Raw genomic sequence first — 21,357 nt, forward strand, 5'->3', positions numbered from 1 at the left:
ATGAGATTAACAACAGTAACAATTATCTGTTAGTCTGTGTAATAGGAAGTCTTGCTCCATACAAGACACTGAAAACTGAACATTTTTCTACTGGCTTCAGCAGGGTTGTCAGCACAATACCTAGACTATCACAACTTGGTTTGGTTGTAACCCTTTTCCTTCCTGAACTCTGCCTGTGTGGTAGAATATTTGTGACTAGGAATACTTCCAAAAAGAAATTTAAAATGGCAAATGGTTCTTGGGTTTCAGATCTGGTGCTATAATCGGATTGATCTATCACCTCATTCCAAACTCCATCCAATTCATAACTTGAAAAACGAAACCCCAATATGATAATCAAATAACTTTGGGCTCTTTAGAGTAAATGAGGCCATAATCCCCCATGAAATGTATTTATGTTCCATACTGGAGATTTTTTCAGCAAAATATTTTAAACACATTAGTATCTTCTAAACCCTCAATAGAATGAAGCTAGAAATCCATAATAAAAAGGAAGTGAAAATTCACAAATTTGTCAAAAGCAAAAAAGAATATAAAATAATATTCTGATCAAGGAAAAAAGCATAAGATAGAGGAGAAAACATATAGATAACTAATAATCATGAGAACACATTATACCAAAATTTCTGGGATGAAGCAGAAACAGTGACCAGGAAGGTGTATTAGTCAGGGCTCTGCAGAGGAACAGAATCAACAGGAAGAATGATTCTAAAAATGGATTGGTTAGATTGGCTTACTTGACCAGAAACTGGATAGTCTCCAATGGCCATCTGCAGGCTGTAGAGCTGGAGGAACCAGTAGCTGCACAAGTGACTGAAGACCCCGAAACAAGAGAGATCAACAGTACTCTCAGAGTCTAAAACAAAAGGCTTCCAGAAATTCCTTAGATGATTACTGGCAGAGCTCACTTTGCAGGAGTGAAGAAGCAGGAGTCTGATATTCTCAAGTGATGGCAGCAGCAATCAAGAACCATTCCTAAAAGAATCACACTTGTATCTGCTACTGCTTCCTTGTCCTCCCACCTTTTATTCCATCCAAGCCACCATGCTATTGGATGGTTCTGACCCACTTTAGGGAGGGTCTCCATTTCAGTTGTTATCCCACATGTCAATCATTCCTAAACACACCCTCACTGACACACTCAGAATCTCTTAATCTTTGGTATGTCTTAATTCCATCAAGTTGAATGAATGCTAACAATAACAAAAACTACCAAGACTGAATCAACAGGAACACCAGAACAAAGCTACAACAATGACTGGGAATAAATCACTAATCAAACACGAGGTGAGGCTGAGGATGTAGCTCATTGGTACAGAGCACTTGCAGGATACCCTTCCTGGGTTCAGTGTCCACCACTGCAGGATAAAAAACTATCCCAGTAAGTGAAAACTGTGGACATAATGGCTTCATCCATGAATTCTATGAAAGATTTACAGAAGCAGTTAGAGAAACATTACCAATTACTCTGAGTCGCATTCAAAAAATTGAAGAGGAAGAGTGAAAACTATTGTGGACCTGAAGCCAGATTTAAAGATAGGTAATTAGTGTAGTTAGGTAAATCGGGTCTAATATGGAGTAAGATAAATAAAATGGAGACCATAATGGAGTGCAGGAAACCAGTGCAGCACTTGGGGAAATTGAAATGTTAATGTCCCCAAGGTCCCAAGCCTATCCCAAGGAAATATTAAAGAAGGGACTCCAGCAAACTCCAAGATGCCAATACAAAAGCCACCCCAGGCCTTTCCTACCTAGATTACTTCTCCAGTCCACCTATCTCTCACCTTTTGGGCCTCCCCACCTATATTCTATCACTGCAAGATAAGGGACAACAAAGGACAGGAATGTGGGAAAGCTGAAAGAAGACCTTAGCTATAAAAAAGAGAAGACCTGGCCCTTCCATGGATTCCACCTTTTGTGTCCCCTTCTTCTTCCAGGGAGAAGTCTTTTTTGCTGTCCTTTAATAAAGCTTCTTCTTTCCACTCTGTACTTGCCTTGGCATACCTCTCTGGTGTTATACTTCAGCAGTCTGGGAAGCAAAGACTTGTTACTGGTAAAGAGCAGTAACAGAACTCTATTCCTAATTCTACCTGTGATTATTTGCAAGTGGGTTCAGAGAGACCTGCCAGTGTGTGAATTCAATGAATATTTCAATTGTACCAATCTTTCATGTTTTTGTCTATAATGTATTTTGCAATTGATAGTGAAAATGTTGAACATGAAATAAAGTATTAACTTAGGGGCTGCCCTTCATTTCTGGTTTTCCCTGATTACATTTTTACTATTCAACTAAAAAAAATAAAAATACAAATAAAAAAGAAAGTAGAAAATTGAAGTACTTCTTTAAGGGTGCATCAACATCTCTAACACACATATCTAGATTATCAGTTTCTCTGGGAATACTTTGCTTATCATGTTTTTCCTTTCCTGGAAAACTCTTTTTGAATCTGAGAATCTGACAAAGTAAAATTTCTCCCTGTGGTCTCTCAAAAGTTTAAAAGTAAGACTTCTGGAATTCACTCTAAGAAATGGAGGAAAGGGTTCCGACGTTCAGAGAACTCTGGGATTAATCTGCATGGCTGTTTTGCCCCAGAAGTATTATAGAAGTGAAATGAGTTTAAGAATACTTGTAATTAACATTGACCACACATTTATACCTGGCAGAATTAACAGGCAAGTGAGAACCTTGTCTGACCTCTGTGCAAAGGGGACCCAGGACCCAACCCATATCCAGCAAAGATACCCACACAGGACACATACTGGCACCCAGGAAACCCACCCTTCCTTTCTCAATTTCCAAAACAAACACACAAGTGTAAAACTATTTTTTCTATAATTTTATTATACATGGGACAGAAAATTCATGAAAATCCAAGAAAGCATAAATTTCTCACATGATTACTAAATTGAGAAACTTTTAAAAAATTATTTATTTTTTTTTAGTTGTAGTTAGACAGAATACCTTTATTTTTTCTATTCTTATGTGGTGATGAGGATCTAACCCAGGGCCTGGCATGTGCTAGATGAGCACTCTACTGCTGAGCCATAACCCCAGCTCTGAGAAATGATTTTTAATACCATTTATACACAGAGGATCTTCTATTGCAATGTGTTAGCAGAGACCTCATGGCTCTCAACCCAAAGAAAGGCAGTGAGGAATCTAGAGCCCCCATTATTTTAAATTCACTGAGCATGATTGGAAACCTCAGGCAGCATCCTGCAGACATGGGATGGTATTTCTTGGCACTCATAAAGGGAGATTCTTGAAAGAGCATGGGCAATCTCAGGATTCCTCGATCATGGGGGCAGGCTGGACGCTGGTCAGCCGGGTTTCTCAGAGGCATACTCCTCTCCTGGGGGTACTTGGGGCTACTGCTGGGTCTCACACATCTGTCCTGGACAGGCAGGCGGCTATGTTTCTCTTCTCATGGTGTTGTGTGATCTGGGTCCATGGAAGGGTCAGGACCAGCTGAGAGACCCACAAGGTGTAAAAGGCATTACACAGTTGAAGTCCTGGGGATCCGAAGAAAGGAAGCCCAGTCTGGGATAGAAAAGCAGAAGCCAGGGCCCAGAATCTGCTTCCTTTAAGGCTTGGCAGCACCTGAGTCCCTGGAGCCTCACCTTCCACACAGCAGGGCAAATATTTGTCCATAGCTGCAGCCTCTCAGAGGAGAAAAAGTCTCCAGGGACCCCTTGCCTGATCATTTTTACTCTTCTGGGCTCCTCTTGATCAGAAGCACAGTGTGTAAAGTTGAGTGGAGATAGGATCTCAGGGGGTATTTCTTCAGAAGGCAGGATCTCCTAATCCTAGAGGCAGATCCAATCATCTGGGGTGTCAGTGTTCATTTGAATAGGTTTTGTTGATTGATTGGTTTAAAATAATTTTTGAAAATCTCAGGATCCTCACTGTTGATGGTGATGGCCAAGCCTGACTACCCTGGTCTCCAAGGAGAGAAAGAGAGCGTAGAGGATGAGAGAGTGAAAGAGTTATCCTGGGAGTGTTGTAGGAACACACAAGCAGGGCTCTAAAGATAGCAGAAAACAGTTCTATTTGGCTGTAGCCAGGATCAGAGGTACAAATTTCACTGTAATCAATTAATTCCCTAAACTCTGATTCAGGTAGTTTCAGAACTTTATACCCAGTGTGGAAGGAGAAGGGCTCACAAGTTCACAATCTGCAGAAGCTCACATAAAAGCAGCTTTTTCTTTCACTGTTTTGGGCAAGTTAACCTTTCAAGGACAAGGCACGGGATGGGGGCTGACTCTATGGTGACAGCCTCAGTGGGAGGCAAAGTCTAAGGGTCAGAGGTCAGGAGTTAGAGGCTGCCCAACAAATTCACCCACAGGTCTAGCCCCTAGAAATACTATTTCCAGCCCCAGACTCCCTGCTGGGCCTCTCCCAACCTCCAAGGCCTCGCTTTTCCAGGTAGCAGCCCACAGCTGAGAGGAGCAGGTCCATGCCACAGCTAACTGTTATCTGAACACTAGAAATAGAGTGGTTTAAAAAATGGAAAGACAGACAGACTTTTTTGACATTTAACAGATTGTCACCATAAGTTATGTAAAATCAGTATAGAGGGTTTGTATAACAAAACAAGCTCCCTTCTACTTTAATTCATAAAAAGTAAATTGTAATTCATCTTTAGGGAAGAATGTACAAAAACATGTATACTTGTTAAAAAAAGTTTTAAAACTTATTCTTATTTCATGAGCAGGGAATAGGGTTTTCCCTGGTCAGTAACAAGGGCAGCTTTAGTGATGGGGCAAGTCTTCTCTGGGATCCTAACTTCAGATCATCCCATTGTTGAGATTTGCTTTCCAGTGTTTGGGTAAGGTGGGCTTGCCTATTGTTTCCCATTGTTTCTAAACTATTAATTTTTGTACCAGAATTGAACCCAGGGGAGATTAATCATTGAGACAAAAATCTAGCCTATTTATTTGTTCATTTACGTAAACTGGGAATTGATCCTCAGTGCTTAACCACTGAGCCACATATCAGCTTTTTTTAGGTTTTATTTTGAGACAGAGAATCACTAAAGTATTAAGGGTTTAACTAAATTGCTGAGGCTGGCTTTGAACTCACCATCCTCGTGTCTTAGCCTCCTGAATCACTGGCATTACAGGCATGTGCAACCATGCCCAGCCCTGTTCTTTTTTAATTTGAGACAAGGTCTTCTTAAGTTGTTTAAGAACTCCTGAAGTTACTGAGGCTGGTCTTGAATTTGCCATCCATCTTGCTCAGCATCCCAAGTCCCTGGGATTACAGATGTGGGCCACTTAGCCCAGCTGTTTTTTGTTTGTTTGTTTTTGTTTTGTTTTGTTTATGTAGTTGGACACAATACCTTTATTTCTTTGTAGTGCTGAAGATTAAACCCAGTGCCTCACACATTCTAGGCAAGAGCTCTACCACTGAGGCACAACACCAGCACCTAGCCCAGATGTTATTGCTCTACTTTTTGCTTAAAGAACTAGGCCAGAAAAAAGTCAGGCACTCTGAGGGGTATAATCATTGGTGTCACTACCTCTAGATACTAGAAGTGATAACTGTGGGTCCACCTCCCTTTAAAGCATAATTTCCTTCTCAAAAAAAGTGGAATTTCAGTTTTAGAAGCATTCTCACACACATCAAGTATCCACAGTGAAATGTTTAATCTGTGTTGCCTTATTGGGTTTCTCTTCCACTCTCCCCCTCAGCTCTCAACACCTTGTGTTCTGTGGCTCTGGGGATCAGAACCAGAGTCTACAGCCCACCAGAAAAATACTCAACCTAGGAGCTAGACCCTCAGCTCCCATATTTGCTTTCAAATGATCTTATATTATGTATTTCTACCAACTGTTTGAGAGTCACTAAGATATGACTATCTACCTACTTACCTACTTTGGACAGAAGGCAGATGTTTAGTATGTGACAGAATATTAATGAACTTTTTACCTCACTTTTGAAATTTGAATTTCTATGATGTTAGTGACTCACACATCCCTGTGCTCTTGCTCAGGTCACAGTTCCAACCCTACTATTTCCTCTCTTGACTTCAATACCACACAAAATTTGAATTCCAAAGATGAAAGGAAAAGGCTTTAATCATGTAAATTTTAATAAAAGAAAAATCACAATTATGAATAGATCAAAAGGTACACAGAATATGATAATTAGCCACAGAATTGGATAAATTTAAAAAAGAGATTTATCTCACTGAAAAGTGTTCAGTCATTTATGAGAGGAACAGAGAGGAAGGAGTGGTGGGCACTGCAGAGACCTCAGGCCCCAAATGTCCAGGTGCTAGGAAAGAGAACAACATGTTGCAGCATCAAAATTTTACAAAGAAAGTGGCAAAAAGTACCAATATCCGCTTTCCACTTGTGAAAAACAGAACCAGGATGAAGTTGTGAGGTGAGACCACCCGAAGCTCTCCACTCTCACTCTCTCCCCTTCTAGTTCCTGTGTCTTCTCATGTTTTAAGAGACCTGCAACTTTGAGAAGCATGAGGGCTCTCTGCTGCTCAGCATGATAAGTAGAGCAGAGACACTGCACCCCCTCTTCACTAGACTTAAGAAGTACAAAGCTTCATCTGGGGTCCTAGCAAGTTCTTTCCAAGAATTCTTTTCTCCAGAGTAAATGGAGCCATCTTTGACCACTGAGTCCTCATCCTATATAATCAATGAGTTTATACATTTGTTCCTATAATAATGTCTTAGCAATGTGTTAATGTTCCACCCTGGAGACATGGAAGAATTTTACATAAAATAGTTGAAATGAGATCCCTGGCTTTTCCTGTTACCCAAGTACAATGTTGTTTATTAAACACAGGATATAAAAGTGATATGAAAGTAATTCTCCAACAAGGGCTGAATCAGGTATCAGGATCTTTAAGCTACAGTCAAGATCTTAGGTCTGCCAAGCTGGGTTTGGCTCTAGACTTGGAGGTGAGTCAGAGAAGGTCTCAGAGTTAAGGTCCTTCTAGTTCCTTCTTTCTCTTTCCCCTCTCCGAGCTCTTGTTTGACACTCATATCTTTTAAAATTCCAATATACCATTCTGAGACTCACCACTCTAGTAGGTGTGTATTCAGATTTTGTGGAGGAAGAAGTTCTAGTAAATGGGGGAGGGCTAGTGAAATATATTTAATGAAGACTGAAAAACCTCAAGTATCCAAGTTACATGACTAGGGACCTTCTCAGAAGATCTGAGGGTACATTAGCTTTATGAGATTGGTGAATTTTATAGTAAACCTTCTTTTACAGCATTCTCTAAATCTTAAACTATCTGAATGTTCATTTCCCATTCATGGTCAGAGGCCTAGTCATTTTTAAGATTAGGGGTGAGTTCGATGGCCTTAGGGAAGGCTTGGACAACACCCCTGGAGTGGGGGTGGCAGAAAATGCCAAGCTGATCTGAGAAACATGCTTTCACTTGGGGGGATAAAGGAACTGATGGAGATGAAGAAGGCAACTATTTTAAGACCCCTCAGAACTTTGTTTCAGCTGGAAACTGCCATCAGGCTACTCGATATGGACCCTACTTAGCAAAGACTCATTCCCCTGGTGCTTCATCTCCCTCACACTTCCTCTGGCCTCGAGGTGCTCAAATCTTGCTGCCCACTAGGTGGTGCCAGAAGGTCGGAAACCCCTGGATTCCTTTTAAGACAAAGCCCTAAGCATGCCTAAAAGAGTGCTTCCTCTTTTTTTCCTTTAGCTACTGAAGGGTGCTGCTGAAGCCTCCTTGGGCCCCTGTGGGGAGAAAACCCAATTGCACCAGGCATCAGAGTGGTCGACAGGTAAACTGAGGCAAGAGAAACTGGAGAAGAAGCTTAAAAGAGCTGTGCTTAGGAAGTCGGTGAGGGCAGGGGTAAAGCCCTCTCTGCTGCCCAGGCTTACACCTGAAGACCCAGGGCCTCCAGGCTGTCATCACAGGTGCACACCCTGAGCATAGTCCCTTCACCTCTTGGGGCCTCTGTATGGGAAAGGCGGGTTTCAGCTTCTCTGGGATGGGACTCCTCTCAGTGTGATTGGGCTCCCCATTCACCAGGAGGACTTCTGCTCCTTTACTAGGGCTGCCCACCTGCTTACCCAAAACCTGCACTGCTAGCAAAGTTTCCAGGTACACCCACTCCTGCCTGGTCAGAGGAGGCAGGAGTAAAGTACTTCACTGGCTTCCCAGATGCCAATTGCAGTCTCTAAGCTGAACCTGCCTAGAACTCATGAAATCTGTACAAGTCATTGGATTCACTATTCGGGGAGAGAAGGCGTGTCACCTGAAAAACAAGATGACAGCATTGTCACCACTGAGGGTAAGAAGTAGATGTCAGGGTTCCAGTCTTTTCTTCTCTCCAACTTATGCAGGCATGTGACAGAGTGGGAGCTCATGGGAGGTAATTGCTGGTAAATGAGCCAGTGTTAAACCTATATAACAGCATAACCCTGTAGCAAGTGTTGGACTCAGGCTGTGTGCTAGCATAGGAAAAACAGAATTATAACTGAATGTGAGATCATCCTTACCTGTGCTATCATCTAATCCTCATTGGGAATAAGTCTATTATCCTAGAGTATCAAGTCAGAAAATGTGCTTACAGAAGTTGATTAAAATTTACCAAAAATACTACAACACACACCCCAACCAATGTCTTAATCTTTCAACTTGGTTTCTGGGGCTTCTTGTGTGTGTGTGTGTGTGTGTGTGTGTGTGTGTGTGTGTGTGTAGTCAGGGAAGGGGGAGACATTTCTCCCTATATGATTCTGTTGCTGGGAAAGGCTGAGAACATCACTCCAAGAAAATAGAGTGAGTTCTGAGTCTCTTACTCCCACCATGTTTCCCAACATTTTCCTTTTATACCATTGTTTCCTATGTTTCTTTTCCTAGAAGTTCCCACAACTCTCCTACAAGGTTAGCTTCTCTTCCTATGTTCCTAAACATACAGGCTGGAGACAGGCAAGGAGCTAAGACAACACCAGTCCCTGACTACCTCCCCCACTCCATCCCTACCCATCCTCAGAAGGCTTAATTAGGACACCCCCCACCCACACACACACACATACAGACACCTGTCAGGATGACCAAGGACTGGGAGAAGAGGGCTGATCTCAGCTCCCAACTTGCTTTTGCATCTCAGCTCACTCCCCTATCTTTTCCTTGGTAAAGAATAAAAAGCTGCTACAGCTGAGTTCTGATCACTAGAACCACAGATCTAATGACCTCATTTAAATCCAGGGCCTCACCTCATTCCCAGGTTCTTTCCTTCTTTGGATTTGTATTAAAAATAAGATAATTAATGGGGAGCCAGGTAGTGTAATATACAACAAGAATCCTTGGCATATTATCCACTGCTTCCAATGGCACCATCAGAAACAAAGACTCTGAAGGGGCATCCTGATCCCTCCCAAGAAATTAATGATATTTCAAGGGATGATGGTGGGTGAGGAAGTAGCAGCCTGAAAGCAGAACTCTATGTCTGGTGATATTCCATTTTTTCCTAGAAGTTAGCACAGTGCGGTTATATGACTTGTTAGTGTGTGGGAACCAATGGTTACAGACGATCCTGATAAGAGAACTGAAAGGCTAATTTTTGACTCTCAGCAATTTGAAAAGCCCATAGTACACTGGCCATGCTGAACATTTTGGTTTTACTGGTTTGTGTCACAAGATTGCAGATACAACAAGAGTCAGAGATGTTCCTTAGAATGAAGGGAAAATATGTAGATGTGAATTATGTAAAAGAAATTGATATGGATGGGCACAGTGGCACACCAGCTTGTTATTCTAGCTGTTGGCAAGAATGAGGCAGAATCATGGCAAGTTCCTGGCCAGCCTGAAACTTGCCTCAAAATTAAAAGGAGCAGCAGCTAGATGTGTGGCTCAGTGTTAGAGCACAACTGAGTCCAATTCCCAGTACTACAAATACATAGAAAGACAAGTGGTCGGGGTTGAGGTTATGGCTCATCAGTAGAGCACTTACCTAGCATGTGTGAGGCCCTGGGTTCGATCCTCAGCACCACATAAAAATAAATAAATACAATAAAAGTATTGTGTCTGAATACAACTAAGAAATCAATATTTAAATTTAAAAAAAAACAGAACAATTGGTCCCATAATAATTTTTAATAACATAAAGGTGACTACAGTCACTTGAATATGAAGCAACAAGGAAGATGGGTATAGAAGGAAACTCCAGTGGGCTGCAGAGCCTCAAAGTTGGAAGGAAGCCAGCTTTGAGTTGATAGTCAGCTAATTTGGGATAATGAATTAAGTCTTTGTAAGAGAAGAGATACATGCCCTGAAGAAGTGCTATGAACATGGGATATCACATATGTAAAGGAAGCAGAGAGACTGGCATTTCATGATAAGTAAGCTATTGTTAAAGATGTTAACCATAATCTAATTAACAACTGATAACAATTGAATTTATTATAATTGCACCCAGACCAACCAAGGAAGGTGTGAATCTGCAGGACTCCTGTGTGGGGCTGGCGGCACAGGACAGTGGATCTGAAATAGAAATGGGTTTCAGAGACCAAGAAAGCAGAAGCAGGCTGTGGGAATGCTCCTGGGGGACACATGTGGCCTCCAGCAGGCTCTTTTTTCCTTCTGTACTTTTGCATGCACTGATCTCCTGGGACTAGGACCTCATCTGCAGTAGCTTGGGGCTGCCAAGACCTGATAGGTTCTTATACAGAAGTCTCCAATCCTATCCATAAAGGAAGTCATTTCTGTGACTTTAAGGATCCTGCTCAGCAACTCTCAGGTAAGTGTATTGATTCTTGCCTGCTCACAGCTTTCCCAAGGTGGGGAATTTCCCCCCACATTGTGGTCCCTTTCCAGGTAGAACTCAAAAACTACAGAATTCTGCACCTGATCCCAAAAGAAAGGAAAAATTAGTTTTATTCATTTTTATTGTTGTTGTTGTACTGCTTTGAAAATTGATTTTTTTGACACATATTCACAACAATCATTGAATGGGGTTCATGTTATATCCTTGTTCAAACAGAGTGCATTGGTCACTTCCAACAACTAGTCTTACCCTCTCCTCACCCCTGCCTAGACTCTAAGCATTCCTACTATGCATTCAAGTAATCTTTGTTGTTATAAAATTCCACATTTGAGAAAGAAAATGTCATGCTTGTAGCTCTTTTCATAACGACTGGCACAGGTAAGCACTTGTATATGCTTAAGTGAATAAATGCAGAGTTGATGACACTGAAGGTAAAAGAATTATTAAACAGAATAGACTGTGTTCCAATAAGGTGTAAATATAAGTATGCTTCTGACAATTTTTTAATAACCAATTTCTGATAACCAGGAAACAGTGGATCATACCTACAATCACACCTATTTGGGAGCCTGAGGTGGGAGAATTTCAAGTAGTAGAAAGCATGGAAAATTTAGGAAGACCCTGTCTCACAAAGAAAACACCAATAAAGTGGCTCTGGTAGAAGAAGGTGAAAAATCCTTTTAGGTTAGGGAGATTTTTAAAGGGCTACATTTATGCATTTGTCCTTCATTGGGGTTATGCTTCTGGGATAATAATTTACTAAGGTTATTTGTTGTATTATGTCTCAGGAATTGTACGTACTTTGCTCCTATTTTATTTTTTCTTCTTCAGTTGGGAATTGAAGCCAGGGCTCTAGAACAAAGCTACATCTCCAGCCTCTTTTATCATTTTGAGACAGGGTTATTCAGCCTTCAGTTACTCAGCCTCCTCATTGCTGGGATTACAGGTGTGTGTGACAACTGTGCCTAACCGACCCACACATATTTAACATCCTGAAACCTACTTTTTAAAATGAACAATTTTGTTCTCACTTCACAGATTGAACAATGACTATCAGCTGTGGCTTAGAAAATTTAAATGACACTTCAACCTATTAAAAGTTGAGATAAGAATTTCAATCTGAAACATATGTGTTTATTTCATATTTAAAGTCTATAGCTTCCCATTCCTCTTCCCCCCTTCCTTCAACCTCTCTTTTCCCCTTAGTCCTTATAATTTTTGAATTCATCAGTAGAGAAACAAAGCAGTTAGCTGAGAATTCCAGTCAAGAGTGGAGAATTGATCTCCATCTTCTCTCCAAACAGTCCTCTCTATGGAGAACACACCTGAAGCTTTACCTATGGTTTGACTTGGGATCATGAATTAAGCCTTTGTAGAAGCAGAGGCACATGCTCTGAAGAAGCACTGTGAACAGAGAATATCACATATACACTGGAAACAGAGAGTCTGGTATTTCATAATAAGTAAGCATTTGAGAAATATATTGACCTGAATCTAATTAATAACTGATACCAATTAGATTTTTTATAGTTGCATCCAAGATGATTGCTTTTCTTTTTTCATTTGTTTTTCCCAGATATATAGGACAGTAGAGTGAAGATGCTTGCTTTTCAACTGAAGTTCCTCAGACCCAACCTTGTGAAGCAATTTTCTTCCAGGAGAACCATTATCACCCAACGTAATGAACTCTACTTTGAGATTGTGCAAGAGTGCCATCAGTATACACCAAATGCTGAGCAGCCACTCAACACTTTGCCTCCTCTCTCAGCCCTGCCACTTTTTTTTTCTGACCTAGAGGCCAAAGTCATGGACCAGTCACTTCTGTGTGAAGCAGTCTCTGGAATCTGCAGAGATGACACTAAGATCCCAGTTGCCTTTGTCACTGATATTAGAAGATTATGGACCAAGGGTACTCCCTGGTGGGGTAGCATACATTTCCACTGAAAAAAATGCTCTCTAATCCATGGGGGCTGCTATATTGGGCATGCCCTCCACACAGATACTTGCCTAAAGCCCAGGAACCATAGTTTTTTTTCTGCCTCCCTGCCTGGAACCCTATGCCCATGACACAGAAGAAATCAAATTCAGCCTCAGGAGACTGCCATGCTGCAAAGCAAACAGAAAGTTGCCTGCCCTGGCAGCTTCTCTTGGACAAATCCATGTAGTCCTGTTGACAGGCTCCCCAGAAACAGGCAGACCTTAAACCCTGATCCATGACCACTGAGTCCTAGGAGTACTGAGTGTTCCGATTGGTAGATTTTATTTCTACTTCTGTTCCAGAAAAATGAAAGACTGATCACTTACCAAAGTCTCCTTGTTTACTTATTACTAGGCAATTGATGTTGTTGAACAGGCCCTCATGAATATTTGGTTCCCTTGCTTAGCAGCAGACAGAATGAAGAGAGAAGAGAGGATGGAAGGGTGCTGCATGGGGTGGGAGACAGAGCTCTGATTCTGAGCTGTGCTGTGGACTGGACATCAGAGCCTTAGAGAAGGTCTCCTTTCATGGACAGAGGTGTGGAAAGTATTCATGGAGAGCAATGCAAAGGAGCCCCAAGTCTTGATCTCAAATCTATCCAAGTTTAGGAAAGGACATAGGGGAAGGCAGGAGTTTCTTACATGGGAAGTGTGTCTCCTTGGACAGTATTTTTATTCTGCATCTACCTAAGAATGGGCCTGGAGTTTCTAAGACTCCACATAGCTATCCCTGTCCAGCACAGCCTCTCCCAGACACTGGCCTCTCTCAGACTAGTGTCACTCAGATCCAGTTTAATACCCACTAGGGAAAGGAGGTCCTGGAAGGCAGAATGTCTGCCTCTGGTCACAAGATCCCTATGGTAAAGCATTTAACATATATATAAAATGTACAAATGTTTTTATTTAAACAATTTATTTCTTGGTGGAAAGGCTTATACAAAAGAAAAACTAAAAAAATCAAGATAAAATTTTGAAAAACATGTTTTCTTTTACCTGTATTTTTGCTCAAATAAAAATTATGTGAAACTAACCTAATAAAGACATCCTAAAAGCAAAAGATTTTAAATAGTATTTTATGGAGAATATATATTTTTTAATATTTTTTTTCAGTTGTAGAAGACTGAACACCTTTATTTATCTCTCTGTGTTTCTGAGGATCAAACCCAGAGCCCCCTCACACATCCTAGGTAAGCATTGTACCTCTGAGCCACAATCCCAGCCTAAGAGGAAATCTATTATTGATGGATAAAACCTAATTCCATTCTTTGGGGGTTGTTAAAAATAAAAGAGATTATAATATGCTCAAAGGCAAGAAGTGAAATGTAAAGGCACTCTTGTTTTCCTTCTGTCTTTAGGAACAGACACTAAACAAACACAGTTTAAACACAAGGGATAAAGATAACTAGCAATCTGATCTAAAAGCAAAAGCAGATTTCAGACTGAACATCAGAGAATGTCTCTCAAAATCACACAGCAACTGGCCCATAGAGAAAAATTTTCAGAAATTAGAAAAGACTGGAGCAAGCAGCCATCAGCACCAGAGCAAACCTCTACAGAGCCACAAAGATCCTGGCAAATGTCAGAATACTGGGTCATTCCAAGTGTTTGTGGAAAATGTATGCAGGTAGCACTGCAGGCCACTATTGTTGGAAAGTAAATGCTGTGTTCACCCTAAAGTACAATTTTGCAATGCTCAGTAAAACTCAGGTTATACTCTTTTGAAGGAACAATTGTATTTATGTGCACCTGCCCTAGAGAAATTCTCCCACAGGTTTATAGGGACAATTATATGTAGTGATGAGGGATACAGCAATATGAATGTCCACTGCAGGACAGTGGAGATGTAGGGTGTGCTAAGGCACATCAGAGGCTACCATGTCAGAGTTTGAAGAAGCAGACGAAATGTATATAGAAAGATCTTAGTAACTTGCGAATGGGGTCTTTGAGTGAAAGTTAGTGTAGAGTGCTTGTCTGGCATGCATAAGGCCCTGGGGTCCATCCCCCAATGACTCTCACAGACAAACAAATAAATAAATAAAATGAAACAACAATAACAAGAAAAAAAACAGGAAAGGTTAAAATTTTTTCTAAATAAAATTAGGTATGTCCCCTGAAACATTTTACATATATTGAAAATATAATCACCTGAAGAATGAATCACTCCTCAACCTATACTTTGTCCATGGTGATCTGTAAAAATGATTCAGTATTGTCTTGATACACAAAACCTCACAAAATCTCACAAATCAAGAGGTTCAAATATTTGTACTCACTTTTAAAACACAGAGAAACTGTCAAGGCCATCAAGGATATGCATATTCAAAGGGCCACCAAGTATCTGAAAGATGTCACTTTAGAGAAGCAATGTGGCTTGGCATAGTGGTTCCTGCTTGTAATCCCAGAAGCTCCAGAGACTGAGACAGGAGGATCCCCAAATCTAGGTCACCCTCAGTAATTTGTGAGGCCTTATTCAACATTATGAGACCCTGTCTCAAAATAGAGAATTTAAAAAAACCTGAGGATAGACTCAGTAGTAAGTAATCCTAGATTCAATCATCAGTAATCAATCACTGTTAAAATGTGGGAGTTGATAGGTGTGTCTAGGCCAAACTGTGGGACCCGCATGAATTCATAGACCAAACAAAGTGCTGAATTTTGGCAGACATACTTAAATATGACAAAAATAAAGCTGAACTTGAGGGTTTAGATGTGGATTTTCTGTTCATTGAATGTTTCCAGGGTGAACAAAGCACTCAAGATACACTGTCACACTTACAGAGCTCATGGCCAGAGTAACCCATACACGAACTCCCCCTGCCACATTCAGATATGAGCCTTAATTAATAAGAACTTTTTTTTTCCTAAACAAAAAGAAGAAAATGAACTCATGTATGCTTTGTTCTTGCCTTTGTAATGCCAGATTCCTGGGACCCCAATAGACCTCCAGGAGCCGAATCCAATGCATTCACACAAGAGTCTTTATTGCAAGATCCAACCTGGATTCACAACAATTTCCTATGCAGTGGTCTCAGGGAGTCAGTCCTGGTCCTGTGTTCAGTGAGATTTTATAGGTTTTGGGGGAATACTCTATGCATCACAATGTCAGACAGCAAATCATTCCCTACCTCAGGAAAACCAAACAACAACTCTTAACATTAATTAGCACATTCATTGGCAGAAACAAGTTGGGTAGGGGTGATTTGTTAGTACAAAACAGGGATTCCTTTGAACTTATTGGTTTAAGCCATGAGGGGTGTACTTCCTAAACTACATGGTTTTGCAACATGATATCAACCACCATAAACTACTGGGGGTTCAACTGGCATCCCAGGTATTCTCCCTGTCTCATGCTGATTGGTGGTTGCTAGGGGGTTGCTATGGGTCTTCACCTAGCCTAACTGAGTCAGGGACACCTAGCACCTGCCACAGATCTTTCCTGTTATTTGCAAATAACTCAGGAGGGTGGATATGTGACCAAAGGCTCTGTGGGTTTTACCAAGGACAAGGGTCACGCCCCCTTCCATAGGACAGGCCTTGAGGTAGAAGGTGCTGTTTATTTTTAAAAATGGAGTCACATTAGTTTCTCACCCTTGCTGAGGTTGGCTTGAGCTCCAGATCCTCCTGCTTCAGTCTCCCAAGCCACTGGGATTACAAGGGTGCACCTCCAAGCCTGGCTAACTTGTCTATGTTTATCTGAAATGGGAAAATAATTTTTACAGTGAATTGAGACTATCAAGAACTAGAGCCTCTCTTCTATCCCGTCTCATCCACCCACCCTTTCCTTAATTCATTCAAAACCAAGGAATTTCAATAATGCCTTCAGCATTGGTCCATTTGCATCTTCATCTTATCAGGGTCTTCAGTCAATTTGTGATACAAAGGAAAGTCCCTCCCACTTGATTGGTGTGGCTTCTGAGGTCAGTTACTAGAAGCCCCACTACTGCAATGGTGCAGTCTATACCAGACTAATTCATTTGCTTTTTTTCCTAGACCAGGTACACACCTTCACTTGGTAGGGAAACTGAAGTTATGGCAGTCTGTCTGTCAACCTCAGGATCGCTGACTCCCAGGAGGGCATGTCCAGAGACCAACATGCCACCAGGCCTGAACCCAGGCCAGGGCACTGGATAATTTTCCTGCACTGAGCCACCACTCCTGCCAGTGTCCCCAGAGCTGCAGAGATGTAAATTTTCCAGTAAGCTAACTGCCTCACTGGGCTTACACAGAGCAGAGAGCTAGCTGTCTTTGGGGAACTGTGTTGTTACATAGGAGCAAGGAGTTGAGATGGACCAGCATGGAGTTAAAGACCATCCAGCAGCCAATGGCTGAAACCTCTCAGGAGCTCTAGTCACCTCAAGAAGAGGCAAGCTCTAGTCACCTCAAGAAGAGGTCAGGGGGGCCCAATGGGCCCTGAACATCCCAGAAAGTGCCAGTGGCTGGGCAATTGGACAGGCACATACTCAGGCTGTCTGCTAGAGCCCAGGTCACCCCCTAAGCTGCTGAAAACCCAAGCTTACATCACAGAGGAAACTAAGAAGGAAAAAAACAAAAAAGAGCCTTGAGGGCACCTTGCAGTACAATGCTCTTCAGCCAATGCCCTACAAAGAGCCAGAAAAACTCCAGTGCGGACCCTCATACTGTCCCTGTAGACTCATGAGCTGGGACTGTGCCCTGAATGCCTAGGAGCCTTGAAGTCTTGGCTGTGGTGATTGAAAGGGTAAAGTTTCTAAACTGGAAAGCTTGAATGTAAAAGATTAGGTATTATTAAGTTCCTCTGTTACACCCAGATTTCTGAGATAGTTAAAACAACGCCCTACAGGCCATTTAGCCTAGGGCCCTATGCAGTTCATCACAGGGCCCCAACCAATCAGTTTGAATGTGTAACCCGCTTACGAATGACCAATCACCCCTGCCCGACCTGTTCCCCCAATGAATGTGCCAATCACGTCTCAGAGTTCTTGTTCAATTTTCCCGCGCCTCATGATGATTTGTTCTGATGTATGCAAAGCCCACCGCCCTCTCCAGGAAGTGTACTTAAGCTCTGCTTGACCTTTGCTCTGGGCTCTGGGCTGCTCTCCCTTCTTGAGTAAGCACGGAGCCCCAGCGCGCTGGAATGGATCCCCAATAAATCCTCTTTTGCCAATTCCATGGAGTAAGTCTCTTGTGTGGTCTCTCCCTCCGACGCTCCACTGGACCCCCCTTACAGTGATCAGTCCTTATTTTGTGCCTTCACTCTTAAATGATTTACAGGTTCTTGAATAAGAAAAACTCTGTGTAATTAATTTCATAAGGAACTCTTTTTTGAGATAGAGAATTCTCATAGTTTCTAATGTGATTGAATTTTTCATGATGATTAAAGGCATTTCTTTATTCACTGCTTGTCTATTGATTCTGAGGAGGTGAGTCAGAGTGGAAAGATGTATAGGTGGGTCTGGGGTAAGAAGAAGACAATTACCCAGGTCAGAGCTTTGGGTTGAACCAAGGGCATCTCCAGGTTAGTGTGCTAACAGAATGTGTATTTGCGTGGCCACTTGCTGCTGTTTCTTCAAAACTGAATGTGACCTTCAGAGGAGGGGAGAGAATCAGCATCAAACAGTATCCTTTAAATGGTCTTCAGTTACTTTCTTATTAAATAGGAAAGCACACCAAAATGAAATCTCTACTTTGGGCCTTCTGAGTTGACAACCATGGGGTCTAGAACATAAGCTCTAGGTCAGACATGTTCAGGTAGTTACAAAATCCTGCACAAGTGGGCTGTGTCCAGCATAAGAGACTTCACAGATTGTAATTGTTTTAAACTTTTCTGTTATTTGAAATCCAGTAGGTTTTAAATTGAAGGCATTTGGATTTAGAGGGGCTTAGGTGCTAGGTCCCACTGGATCAGACCAATTTGTCTTGTTTTTCTCATCAGTTTAATTGCATGTCAATGGTCCATGGCATGGAATTGGAGTAGAGGGTCAAAGAGGATTTGGGGTGTTTTTGTGGTTCAGATATACAGACAGGATTCCAAATGGATCAGCCTTTGTTCTAAAAACCTAAAGTCTAAATCAGCTTTTAATACTCAGCAATAAAAGAGAATAAAATCATGGCATTTGCAGGTATATGGATGGAGTTACAGAAGATAATTCTAAGTGAAGTTAGCCAATTCCAAAAAACCAAATGCCATATATATTTTTTTATATAGGAAGGCTGATTTATAGTGAGATAAGAGGAATAGAAGAACTCTACATAGGGCACAGGGGTTGGAAGGAAAAGGAGAGGGCATGGGGTTAAAAATTATGGTGGACCGTGATGATCATTATTATCCAAAGTACATGTATGAAGTCATGAATTGGTGTGAATAACATTGTATACAAGCAGAGATATAAAAAGTTGTGCTCTCTATATATAATTTGTTTAATTTTGTTTAAAATTGAAAGAAAAAATTAGTTCTCGTGGATAATATAACATCTGATATATAATATCAACATATTATAGTAAAACCATAGTGAGAGATTATAATTTTTAAATTTAATGTATTGATTGAGTTTTCAGTTCAGAAAAGTGTGCCATGGGCCTAGGGTCAGGGTGCGTCTCTGCAAGGGGCAGAGGGCCACAGGTTATGCTTTACTTCCCAGCCTCATGAAGGCTCAGCCTTTGACAAGTAGCACAGGGAGAGGCTAAGAGCTTTGGTCCAAGCTGATGAAAGCACCAGGAAGAGAGTTAGTTATCTCCTGATTTAACTTCCACTTAACTTTACTATGACATCTTTACTTGCCTTAACTACTCTTTGTAATATTATTATTAATAATAATATCTTTATTTTTATTTATTTATTTTTATATTGTGCTGAGGCTCAAACCCAGGGCTTCATGCATGAGAGGTAAGTAATCTACCACTGAGCCTCAACCCCAGCCTATTCTTTGTATTATTTAAAAGATTGTCATTTAATAATCTTTAGTAACTTTTGCATCTTTTCATATTTAATAAAGTTCTTATGTAATTATCTTTGATATCATTTGTACCCATTTTTTGTAGTTTTTGTGACTCTTATTAAATATCTAACTAAAAAATTCATTACTTAAATTGCATTTCACTAGAATAATTTCGAGAAAGAAAGAAAAGAGAGTGAAAGTGAAAGATGTGAGACTAGAGAATTGGTGTTACCAAATATTTTTCTGATTAAAGGTCCTACAGAAAATCTACAAAATTGTGTAACATCATTATCTTTATTTAGACATTTAAAATCTACATGATTCCAGTTCAACAGGGAGCCTTGTTTTCACTACTATTAAAACGTACATACATATTAAATCATACTGCTCACTACCTCTTGGAATATATACATGTTAAATCACACTGCTCACTACCTCTTGGAATTACAAGGACATTTAATATGTCCTAGAAGCTTCATACAATTTATTGTCTCTCGGATTCTAAGGGTTGCCTTAATTCTAACCAAGTGGATGATTTTTATCTTGTACTATGAAAGAACACTATATTTTTCTTAATAGAGTTTCTTGTTTCTGCGAATGAATCTGTGGAATAAATTCATAAAAGTGAAATTCCTGTATCAAAATAGTATATTTAAAATTGTTAAAACACGTGGATATGTTGCATGTTCCAGGAGCCTACCGAATTCATTCAAACAGTATTGAGAAAGGTCCTTCTGCCAACAATTTTTAAAATTTTTCTCTTAGTTATACACAATATCTTTATTTTGTTTATTTGTTTTTAGGTGGTGCTGAGAATCAAACCCCATGCTTCACAGGTGCCAGGCAAGTGCTCTGACCCTGAGTCACAACCCCAGCCCTTAGACCTTTTAATAACATGGATTATAATGAAAATTTCTTCTTCTTTTTATATAGCAGGAATCAAATCCAGGGTCTCACGCATGCTAGGCAAGTGCTCCACCACTGACCTTCATCCCTGGACGCTGTAATAAAAGTTTTGAATACTTTTTAATATGCCATTTAAATATGTCCTTTTTTTAATTTGTGTCTAATATTAGTGAAGCCATGATTATGTTTCCTACTACAGAAGTGTTTAGTATTGTATATTTATCTGTGGGAATTTGAAAAGAGTTCCATAATTTTAATGACTTTTCTAATTGATTTTTGGTGAATGATATTGATAATATCTAACTTTCAATAATTTGTACTTTCAGAAGCTTATAGCATCCCATCTTATGTACTTGGTTTCCTCTTTGACTTTTTTACATACAATTGTTTTGCCCCTACTCTCACCCAATATGTTCTCTTGATGAATCTTCAATTATGATTCTAATCTTTGACCTCATAACATCTGTTTATGGCTCCACTTAGCACCATAACAGTCAAGAACTCTGGATACCAGTGTAATCTGAATCTCCTTTCCAGATTCCAGATTCACACTGCCCCCAAGCATCATTACTTTTCTGCTCCAGGAGAAACACTTGTGTAGTTTTAAAGCAAGAACATGTCAGTAGTCAGAATTAGATAAACTTTGGTAAGAAAAGGACATCACTGAGTATAGCTCTGGAGTGCCAGAAGAAAAGATTCAGGAAGAAGAAACTACCTAGAGGTCCAGGAAAAAGCAAGTGTCTGGAGGTGCATTGGCAATAGGAGTCACAGTTGTCATCCTGGAGCTTGGGATATATCA

This window comes from Ictidomys tridecemlineatus, chromosome 3 (genome assembly GCF_052094955.1).
Source record: "Ictidomys tridecemlineatus isolate mIctTri1 chromosome 3, mIctTri1.hap1, whole genome shotgun sequence".
NCBI classification, from domain to species: domain Eukaryota; kingdom Metazoa; phylum Chordata; class Mammalia; order Rodentia; family Sciuridae; genus Ictidomys; species Ictidomys tridecemlineatus.